Below are 12,029 nucleotides of genomic sequence, written 5' to 3' on the forward strand. Positions count from 1 at the left end.
CCCTGTTGTTTTCATGTCATGTGTCTGCATTTCCAAAATTCCTCCAGACCTGGCCTTCTTAAGTAAACACTTGTGAAGAGAAATACTTAAAAAATATTTTAAAATGTAAAATAAATATAAAACATGTAATTGATCACTATATATATATATATATATATAAGCAGTTATCCTGCTTCTGTAAAATCTGTAGCCCTAGGAAATGGGAGTATGCCATGTACTGTATTTTTTACCAAAGAATGTGCCATGTTGTGGCAGCAACTTCAAATAGGCTATAATGCGTTTCCAGTGACTCACTATCCTTTTTTTCTTTTTTTTTTTGTACTGGCCACTCCTATTCTGCTCAGGTGCAGTCTTCACCTATTAACATTTAATGCAAATAGTCTTGCTATGCAGAGCATCTGTTTATAATGTAAAAACCTTGACTATATATGTGACCCAGTCACATGGGTAAATTTTTTGAAATTGAGATTTATACATCACATGGAAGCTGAATAAATAAGATTTCCATTGATATATGGTTTGTTAGGATAGGACAATATTTGGCCGAGATACAACTATTTGAAAATCTGGAATCTGAGGGTGCAAAAAAATCGAAAAATAAATGTTTTATATATTTACGGTAGGAAATGTATAAAATATCTTCATGTAACATGATTTTTACTTAATATCCTAATGATTTTTGGCATAAAAGAAAAATAGATAATTTTGACCCATACAATGTATTTTTGGCTATCTGTGCGACTTGTGACTGGTTTTGCGATGTTTTAAGAATGATTTCATAATTAGGACAGTGTTTTAGTGCCACAGTAAAATAAAATAAAATCAAGAATGAAGTTATGGGGCCTATTATGAGATAATGTAATAATATGCCTACGATTCTATTCTCTTTTTTATGATCATTAATGAAATTATTATCAAAATATTATTTATTCTCTTAATGTTACAACTTTTTTTTTTGTAGTGGCTCTACATTTATTACATACTGTAGAACCATGCCTTTATTATCTTTGTGTTCCACCATTGTTTTAGATCAGCCTGTACGATTAAATCTTGGTTGTACATTCTAAAGCCTGGCAATATCTCTGAACTAAAATTATTACCGTACCAAATTTTTCTCATGCTCACTTGCCCAAATAAATTTCATGTGCGCTGTTGTGATTGGATAATGCTGAAAATAATGACATTTTAGAAGTATTACAAATAAAAAGTGGTTTGGAATTGAAATGGGAAATACTCCCCTTGGCTGATTTTTGGGATTGAAACAGTGATGCTTTTAATATCTGAGCAAAATTCAATCCCCCCATGGTTCTAAATAAAATACAGAAACATTTTGTTGACAACCAGTAACCACACTGTGCATTCATTCAGTCATAATGATAAAAACTGAACAGTACTGCACCATCTTAAAGGGACAGTTCACCCAAGAATGAAAATTCTGTCATAATTTCTTCACCCCAGTGTCGTTCAAAACGACTTTCTTTCTTCTGTGGAAGAGAATTTTGAGATTTTGTTTTTGTCCATTAAATCAGTGGAGATCTTTTATGTATCAGATATCTTCTTATTATGTTACATGAGGGTAAGTAAATAATGACAGATTTTTATGATGGAATTGAAGTTTAAAACAGCCAATCACATTTTTAATAGAAAAGTCACCTGATTTTTTGTGTGTGTGATGAGCTAAAGTAGCAAAATGTATTATACTATTTTGCATTTTATTTATGAATATATGTTGCTGAAATATAGTCTTCAGTCTTTCCCCATTTAGATAGATGCCTTCCATTAGCACAGCATTCAAGAAGATTAATGGCACCTCTTACATCTGCTACGCCTCATTGAAACATCCCTCAACCATCTTTCCATCTGGTGTTCTCTACCTGATAAATGCATTGTGTGAGAAGCAAAGATGACCTGCGTCAATAGTCGGAAGCTCTCGGCCGAAGCCGCGTGATAAAAGTAGACATCTCAAAGAGGAACTGTTTTCACGTCTCCTGTCCAAAAACAGTTGCAGTCGTTTCCTCAAGCTACTGCAAGCTGGAGGACAATACAAGGGTGTGTCTTAGGCCTTTGGGGGAAGATTTATGCTCTCTGTCCCATTTGTATGGGCTTCCACTGACAGGAGGAGTTCCCCGCTCGAAGAATTCTCCCACACAGACGACCCACGTGGCGAGCAGGGATGTCCTCGGATAATTTTAGCCAGCTGACGTCGTTCTGTGTTCCTACCTTACATCTGTTCCTCCTTTTGTTCCTGATGTCTGCTATTAACTGTATCGCTTTTTCGGCTCTGAAATTTAATGTCAAACACATGTGCTTCTGCAAGGAACAAAGCTGTTTGAGAGGGAACTTATGTTAGCAACCAGACCTCAAGTCTCTATCTCCCTAACGCACAATGTTATGTTTTGGCCCCCATTGACTTTCACTGTATGGACAAAAACAGATTCTTCAAAATATCTTCTTTTGTGTTCCGTAGAAAAAAAGAAAGTCAGGTTTGGAATGACTTGAGCGTGAACTATGTACTATCCCTATAACAACATTATTTTCCCTATAATTTTATCTTGGATACTAGATCTTTTCCTGAAATCTCATGATCTCAGAAGCCTAGGTAGATTCATTTTTTGCACATGGCGCATTAGGGAAAATCTCACAGAGAGCTCACATTCATCACAACTCGAACACATCCTGCCTGGAGTCCATTGCAGGAAAGAGTGGGTCACCATAACATTATGTAATGGGCTCTTTGCTGTCATGGCAACGCTGTGGGAACTGGAACTGTGTATTTGTGCGGTTGGAGGCTGTGGCGTATGTTGACAGAATGTTCCTCACATTGGGCTCCTGGATGGGCTTGGCTATAAACACTCAGTCAGGGAGTTCCCTCTCTGACACAATTCGGGGTTTGGAGTTCTGTGCAGGTATGTATTACTACGTTTTTGGTCACATCCACTTATTTTTCATTTTTCCACAGGATCTAGAAGAGGTTTTTGTACTGTAAAGATCTTAGGCCAGATCAATTCGCCAAAGGCAAACAGCGATGACAGGCCATTTTGTAAGTCCAGAAGTATTTATCTTAAGGTCTTTTTATAATTTGATTAACCATTTGATAACTAATTATTTAAAGCTATGTTGTCAGTGCACTACAAATGAACTGGTTCTATGCATTTATCTTGTTATTCAAATTGATAGAAAAATAGAAGGCCTAAGAGATTTCTGATCCATTAATGTTGGCAATGGGTTAAACTCTAAACCATCAAAAGTATACAATTAACACACACACACACAAACACAGAAGGACGTCAAAGTATAAGTTGGAGACTGTTTACCAGTTAATTCATCAGAAAATTCAATAACATTTACAAAAAAGTAAAATCTAAACTGTGACAGAATGTAGTCTTTGATTGTCTAAATATATATCCAAATGCAATAGCTAATAAAAGTCTGATGACACTGTTCTCAGCAACAAGGCTTTCCCCAACCATGTTTAAAAATAGGGTCTATGCTTCTATCTAGTGGTTATACATATACATATACCAATATAAATAATATAAAATTTGGTAAATGTTATTATTCTTTTATATTTGTGTGGGTGCATGTTTTATTAGTGTTTTAACTTCCACAACTCTGAGAAGTACATTTTGTTAAAACCTTTTTTGTGTGTGTGTGTGTGTGTGTGTGTGTGTGTCAGTTTTTCAACAGGCCCCTTAGGATCCCTGGACCTCAGTTTGATTCTAATTGATCTATTTACATACCTTGACTAATTGCATCAATCATGGCACTTCTGTCACTTTAATTGACAGCTGGTACAGTTTGATCCGGGGAGAGTTCCTTTATTCTTTGTCATTCACGTGTAACATTAAAGTAACCCATTTGAGCAGAGCCCTCTGTATCATTTGCGAGAAAAATGTTGCATTTTGAGGCGAGTATGACTCACTGGACTTAAATGAGGGATACAAAAAATGAGAGACATTTTCCCTTGTGGTTTGTAGTATGTTGGCATTAGGGATGATAGATTTAAAAATTGAACAGTGAAGAATAGTTATGGCTCCTCACATGTCAGACAGTGTGTTTATAATGACTTGTATCTGTTACTAATGGGTACAAAGGTCTGATAAGGGACGTATCCACCGGGTGAGCCCCTTTCCTGATAAAGAAGGCACTGTCTGCATCACTGTCTGAGTCACCGGGCCTGTGTTTGTGTTTTTTATTGTATCCAGGCAAAGGCAGTCTGAAGTTTCCATCCTTCTGCTCGGAGCAGCACTTTCCTGAACTCTGGCCAGGAAAATGTGTGTCGGCTTGGCAGCTCGGCTGTGGGAAGACTATGGGCAAAAACTTGTGGAGTTTTGCGGCAAAGGGCTTTATATAGCATTACAGCTCCTCGGGACTCCCTCTTGGTGTAGAGGGATACTGTGCAGCAAGAGCATAAATTAAATGAACATAGTAAGTGAAAATGAGAGATGATGGAGTACAAACAGCATATGACTTGGATAAATTAGTGTGTTTTGGTTCAAAATTAATATCGTGCTTGTAAACCGTAAAATTGACATTTTTTTGGCCATGGAGCCCAGTCCCCTTACATGAGTTTGACCCCTGGGACCAATGGCCTGTTACCTCCAGATAAAGCTTTAATTTCATGTTCAGCTGCACAAGGAAAACAAATGCTATTCCCCGGTCTCTGCTAATTACTGACATCCCATTTCAGGAAGAAGTTTGGCCCACTCCTCCTGTTTTCTCTGTTATCAACTGTACATAACATCCTGCATGAGCACTGAGGCAGGCCGGTCCACTCAGAGAGAGAGGGAAATAGACAGAGAGACTCCTGTATCAGGTTGGTGAGGGAGGAAGACTAAATTATTAAAATATTATATAAATATTGCCTTATTTTAGGTGACATGTTCCCACTATTATAATAATGTAATAGGTGTAAACCTAGCCTATTTAAAATAGATTTAGTTTTTATTTAGTAATGCTAAGTTATAACTAGGGCTGTCATTCAAATATAACTGTTGTCATTAACGTCACGATCAGTTTTTAGAATGAGAACACGGTAATAAAATATAAATATAAATTTGGTAAATATGTAAAAAGGTCATATAAAAAAATAACAATGTGGTATGTGAAAACAATATTAATAGTAACAGTTTTGTGCATTAAACATTTTTTTAGGGTAACTTAAAAAGGTTAAAAAAATATTTTGTACAATTTTTTTCTCTCTCTCAGATTTTCCTGAGAATGCCAATGCAGTTGCTCTGTTTATGAATCCACATTGGTCACTACTTAATTCCTCTTGAATATGCCCGCCTTTAAACATGATCAGTGTGATGATGCCAAAGCAACTGAAACCTCCCTTTTTCTCCATGGTATGATGAACGGATGACCGCAGGCTTTAGAACCAACCAATCACAGCCTACTCATGCTGGATGGCAGCGTATCCGACCGGAGACGTCTGCAAGGAAATTAGCAAATACAGAGATTTTTGGCAACAGCTCTGAGGAACATTTGTGTTTCAAAGGTGATGTATTATGAATCTGTGAAGAAACACGCACTTTCAAACCCTTTGAACATCAAAAATAATATCAGAACTGAAGGCTTGCATCATGCCTGTCCCTTTAAGGCAAAACAGTTCACTAGGCAGCCATTATGGAAGGCAGTACTAGGAATAAAAGTTCAGCTCCTTTATACTTTACATCTTAACTGTTTGTAAAGATTGTATTTTATAAATATTTTAAATGTAGCTTCATGAATGTAGCTCAAATCATGTAGCTCTAAAACAGTGTACTTTTCAGACTAGCATAGAACTTAAAGGGATAGTTCACTTTGAAATTCATTTTTGATATGTTTTAGCTTACCTCAAGGGCATCCAAGATGTAGGTGTCTTTGTTTCCGCAGTAGTTTCAATTTTGATATTTTTAGGTCAAACCGTTCTTGTCTGTCAGTCATATAATGCAGGTCGATGGTCACTGTCTCAAAACACAAGCACAGAGTCCAAATTAAAACAATTCCCCATCGTCCAAATTAAACAATTCCCCATCATAAGTACACATTGATGGCCTAAGACACGAAACGAGCGGTTTGTGTGAGAAAACGAACAGTATTTATATCGTTGTTATCTCTTGAACACAGCACACGTCCAAATGATCTGACGGCACGGGCGGGTATAGATATACCGGTATACATAGATGTCGCCTTGGCTACGGTTGCGTTCCAATGAACTGCAGTAGCGAAGGCGACGGGCGGGTATAGATGTATACACTAGATGTCGCTTGGCTACGGTTTCGTTCCAATGAACTGCAGTAGCCAAGGCGACATCTATTTATATATCTATACCCGCCCGCGCCGTCAGATCATTTGGACGTGTGCTGTGTTCAAGAGATAACAACGATATACAGTAAATACTGTTCGTTTTCTCACACAAACCACTCTTTTCGTGTCTTAGGCCATCAATGTGTACTTACGATGGGGAATTGTTTAATTTGGACGATGGGGAATTGTTTTAATTTGGACTCTGTGCTTGTGTTTTGAGACAGTGACCATCGACCTGCATTATATGACTGACAGACAAGAACGGTTTGACCTAAAAATATCAAAATTGAAACTACTGCGGAAACAAAGACACCTACATCTTGGATGCCCTTGAGGTAAGCTAAAACATACCAAAATTTAATTTCAAAGTGAACTATCCCTTTAAGTTCAAGCGTAGAGTAAAAAAGATCATTGACCCTTTAACTGAAACCATTTCTACAGCTGCTATATTAAGTGTTGCAATTTTCCCATTCATTTTTTCTATGAGTAGTCCGTCCCCCCTTCTCTTACAATGTCTCTGATTATGCTAGGATCCTGAAGTACCCTAAAAACTCCTTACATGGTTTTGGTGGAAACATTCAACTCTGCCGAGCAGCTGATATGGACATGCTCCTGCCGTCACCACAGAGAAAAAAAACCTGAGGACTGTGTGTTTAAAATTCCCCGGTTGAAAGTCCCAGTGGACCTTAGGGTTTTGCTCTCAGAGTTCGCCATCAAATTTAAGAGCTCTTTAAATTAAAATTTAAGAGGGGGGGGGGGGGGGGGGCACAATGATATGGGACTTGCAGTGAACACGTTTCAGCCTCTTTTTTTTTTAAGACCTTGAATATTTGATAATATGTAGATTTGAGTTATCCCTATTATGTAATTAATTCTATTCCTACAACAGCTCAAACGGGACACACACAATTTAACCCTTTAACAGTATCTACTCCTGTCAAATGACTGTGTAATCTTTTTAATTGAAGTTAATTTTTATAACTCGCTGCAGTTAATTGGGCATGTCGAGAGGTATTTTTTTAGCCTTCATAAGAAGGCAGCCTGAGGCATGTTCTTCCCTGCCTTTGTACAAGCGGATGTGATTTTCCATTAACTTGTTAACACACATCAGCGGCATTTAACCACCCCTCCACAACACCTGAGAACATTTTCGCTGACTTGTCTAAATAATGTCATTAAGCACATTTGAGTACATTTAATTTCAAAACACAAAAGAGATAGTTCAACCAAAAATGAACGTTTCCATTGATTAGGTCAGTTATCATTTACTCCCCCATGCCATTCTTTCTTTTTCGGCCCAGATAAGGAGATTTTGTTTTTAAATGTCCCACTCACGCTCATCCATAAGATGGCAGTGAATAGAGACCATCACCAAGCTTAAAAAAAAAAAAAGGAAATGTATCAGAAAGGTCCCATGCGACGTGTCGTATATTCCAAGTGTTCTGGGGGTATGCGACAAGGTTCGAACAAAAATGTATTGTATTATTTAATGAAAATCCTGACCTTGGCCGTTGGTTTTCTCATGAGACTCTATTGAACTGCGCCACTAATAGAGTCTCATAGTCCTGCACAAAAGACAAACAGCCAAGGTCAGGATTTAAATTTGGGTTTGTTTTTTACCAAACCCCATTGTATATTCCCAGAACTCTTGGAGTGTACAACACATGTTGCATGGGACCTTTCTGTGATACTTTCCATCTTTTTTTAAAAGCTTGATGCTGGTCGCTATTCATTTCCATTATATGGACAAGTGCGAAAAAACTATCCCTTTAAGGCAAAGTTGATCACAGTAAATCACATGTACAGTACAGTACACATACAGTATGTAAAGTATCACAAACGATATGAGTCATGCTGTATAGTCTTCTAATATCACGTGATATGACCAGACAAAAAAGTCATTATTCAATGGAAATGATCAGAAACAATAATGATTCGTGTCAAAGCATTTTTGTACTTGAGCCTGAGACTGTATTCACTGTACCTGAGATGGGCCACGGGAATGAATGGAAGAAATTGGAATCCAATATGGTGGCTCTAGTAAAGTAAGTCCCTCCTTGCAAATAAAAGAGCCAGTCTGCAAAGTCACCACCACAACTTTGCTCAGTGCATGTACATTGGCTGGACTGTCCAGATTCCAGAATATAGAGTTTTTAGCATTATTGAAAGGTAAGAAACAACGTTTATGGTACCAGCCTTGTCGGATTTTACTGCTGAATTGAAATGTTATTGAAATGTGACTTTGGCAAGTTTTTGTTTCCCCATTTAATTAGACAGGCGCTGTACTTTCATGACTTAAAATAGCTGCCTTGAATTACTAGGCTAAAGGACATAGTTTTAGCATTAGCATGGTCTTTGGAACACTTTCAAAAGCACCGCCAGTTTGAAAACGTATTGCCAACTCTAAAACCTTTTATTAAACCCAGATAGCTTTCGCAAGCCAAAAAAGGTCTCAAGAAGATCATATTCCTCAAGAGCTCCCAATGGAAATTCAGCTTCCTCATGACCACGCCCTTTGTTTTTTGTCTGCTCATTGTTTGTGCTAATATTGGGATAGTGAAGAGCAGTGATCTCTCACACATCTGTTTTCAAATACTCATTACACCCTCAATCAAGCGAGCAGGGTATTGGTGGTCTCATTATTGTGTGTTCTTCCTTTTGAACTCCCCGGGACACTCCACCCACCTGCGCACACTCATTCACTCCAGGTCACATTCACACCGCGGGAAGTGTGTGGTCCGTCCGATAGCTGCGTATTTGGTTTCAAACGCTGTTTTTCCATGAAAAGACAAAGGTTTAATGACACTGAGCTTGGAATTCAGCCTGCAGGGTTCACAGTGTCAAAGACTGCGGTGAAGGCCGTACAGTTTATGTAGCTGAGTTTTGCATGCGTACTGATGTCCATAATGATAGATTGATGAATTTAGAGTACACACTTTTATGTAGACTGCATAAATGAGACAATTGACCACTCATCGGTATCCCTGAGATGATGTTTGTGGAGCAAGGTGGAAAGGAGGCAGCCGAGGCCTAAAAATAGCCTCAACAGAACCGTTTCATCGCCGTAGCTTGGAAGGAAAGAGAAGGAAAGCTGTGTGTGAGCTGATAGTGTGGTTGGAGAGAACGAGGGAGAGAAGGCGTAATTAAAGACTAAATTTAACTTGGGAATTCCACTTTGGGGGAACCCTAGTTGAGAGTTTGCATGACTGACTATTTCAGAGGCCATTAGCAACATGCTAACTGCCCTCAACTCAAGATGAAAAAACACTACAGAAAAACAAAACAAAAGGGCTTTTCTCTCTCTAATTGTGTTCCCCTCAGCCCACACCCTTTTGGCACAGAATCAGGGTGAGTGTTCCTGTAAAACTTCACCGTTGCTAAATTTGGGGGTCCGTGGCTAGCATGGTTTTAGCTCATTCAGGTAGCGCATTCAAGGGTAGTCCTCATATTCCAGTGCAAACAAGTGTGGAAAACTACTAGAGCAGTGGCGGTTGACAGTGTTTGCTTTGGACTGCACGGCTACTCCAGCGTTTTCAGTCACCTGGTTCAAATGTACACATAGCTAATAGCTAACTGTGAAAATGATAAATTAAAGCTTGAAGAAAATTAATTGGTTTATGTAACACATTCATGTTTTGCGACTATACATGATGCAGATAGATAGATAGCCACACCCATTGTCTAAGAAAACTGCATATTGAGACATAATACTCATTTTGGACTAATCATTTTCACATAGGCTACTATATAGTAGAAAAATATGTATATTCGAACATGAGGTAAGATGATGGAAACAACATTGAGGACACAGAAAAAAAACATGAAATATTCACAAAGAAAATTCCTTAAAAAAATTAAATTAGTTTGATTAAATATTAACATAAATGTAAAAAATATTTAGAAATGATTTAAAACACACTCCTATGTTCACCTAAATGTGAAAAATAACAACTAATATGATTTCTAAACATACTGAGTTTATGATTCTGTCCAGTGTGGCAGTATGTTTTCATGAAGGGAACATTTATCACTAGGGCAGCTTATAAAAGCACAAAGGAGGTGCATGAAACAGGATCACTGGCCAGCATTTCCAGACTTGGCCTAAAATGAAGGGAAAAGGCACACCTGAAGCTGTTGAGTAACTGCACCGGTATGCACCATCTGAAACGTTTAGAGTCATCTACCTGATCTAAACTATGCTGGAAAATGGTTTGAGGGGTCTGTCATGCGATGGAGATGAATATTCCTCCGTGTGCGACTGGGCAGCCGTGTCAAAGCTGCAGGATTGAAGCTTGTAAGGACTCAAGGGCTTGTTCATGCAACACCTCAGCAAAAGCTGCTCCACAGTTTGCCTACAAATGGAAAAAACGTATTTATCTCTTCCCGCAAAGCTCATACTCTTTCGACTAATGCGACCTCGGGCTCTGGGCGGATCCCCGATGTGTTTACCACACCTTCAGCCAGTGTGTTCGCACAGAGCAACGTGGGTACAGATGAAGAGATTGGGTGCTTTTGACAGGTTTATTGTGCTTGGAAAAGTTACAACGCATTAAATTCGATCTGTATAGACAAAGGTACATGCTGGCAGAGAGCACGAAGGCTAATGTATTCTCTCTAGTTTCATTTCCTAAAGTTGATCTAAGCTCAGTCTTTATAAGAGTCAATGGAGAAACAAATGCCGCTTTTATGTCTGAATGAGTTATGCAATGTTTAAGCAAAGACTTTCATCAGTGAGTGTTGTAAAGTATGCTGTTTCCTTTTGCTGAAGACTTTAATTGAAATCTGTTTTGATTGCCAATTGCCTGCTCTACAAGTAGCCAGGAACACTGTATGTTCACACTTAATTTTTTTTTTGTATAGTGTAATTGTAGTAATTGTTCTCTAATGCATGTGAAAATATGAGGTTCCAGACCTGGAAGGTGATGACAATAGAGTAACATTGCTATAGGCTGATTCTCACGATTACCGCATGTCAGGGTTTATTATGATGTGCCAGTATAAAGAGATTCACAGAGCTGAGAGCTTTAACAGATGAGGTGACTGTCAGGAAGGCCCATCTGATATCATTGTGCTGAATTCATTGTTTTTCTGCAGGTAGATTTATATCACAGAACCATGGAATGTGACCTTTGGCTAATTCATCAAAACTCCCCAGCACTGTTTGTGCTTTAGGATGAACAGTTTTCCTCACACCCTGAGCATGTGAGTGTACATTTTAATCTTTATATACATGTTTGTTTGTTATGTTTTTGGAAAGTGACACCGCATGATATTTTACAGATAACCTTACAGATAACAGATTTACAGATAATCTTACCTTAAAGTCAAATTATTTGATATTTTAATAGACTTACTGATTTTGAAACAGTCATGAGTGTCTCTATGATATTTCCTGTTTTATTGTCTGCATGACATATTTTGTTAAAATATCTATTTTTAATATCTGGTTTTAATATTCATATATTCATAAAAAGTAATTATAAAAGACTGTGCCAAACTATTGAAAAATGAAAAATAAAAATTCACTATGATTCCAGGACAGATGTATCACCCTGATATTTTTTACTTTATGCATTTTTGAAAAATGTAAAAAAAAAATAAAAAAAAACTTTAAAATGTAATCCACTGGAATCCACTGCTATTTTTAATCTCTGAAATAAATTCATTTGGATTTTTTGACAAAAACAATAATATATATTTTTACATAATAATAATTATTATATATATATATATAATTA

This window comes from Rutilus rutilus (genome assembly GCF_951802725.1).
Source record: "Rutilus rutilus genome assembly, chromosome: 23".
Taxonomy (NCBI): Eukaryota; Metazoa; Chordata; class Actinopteri; order Cypriniformes; family Leuciscidae; genus Rutilus; species Rutilus rutilus.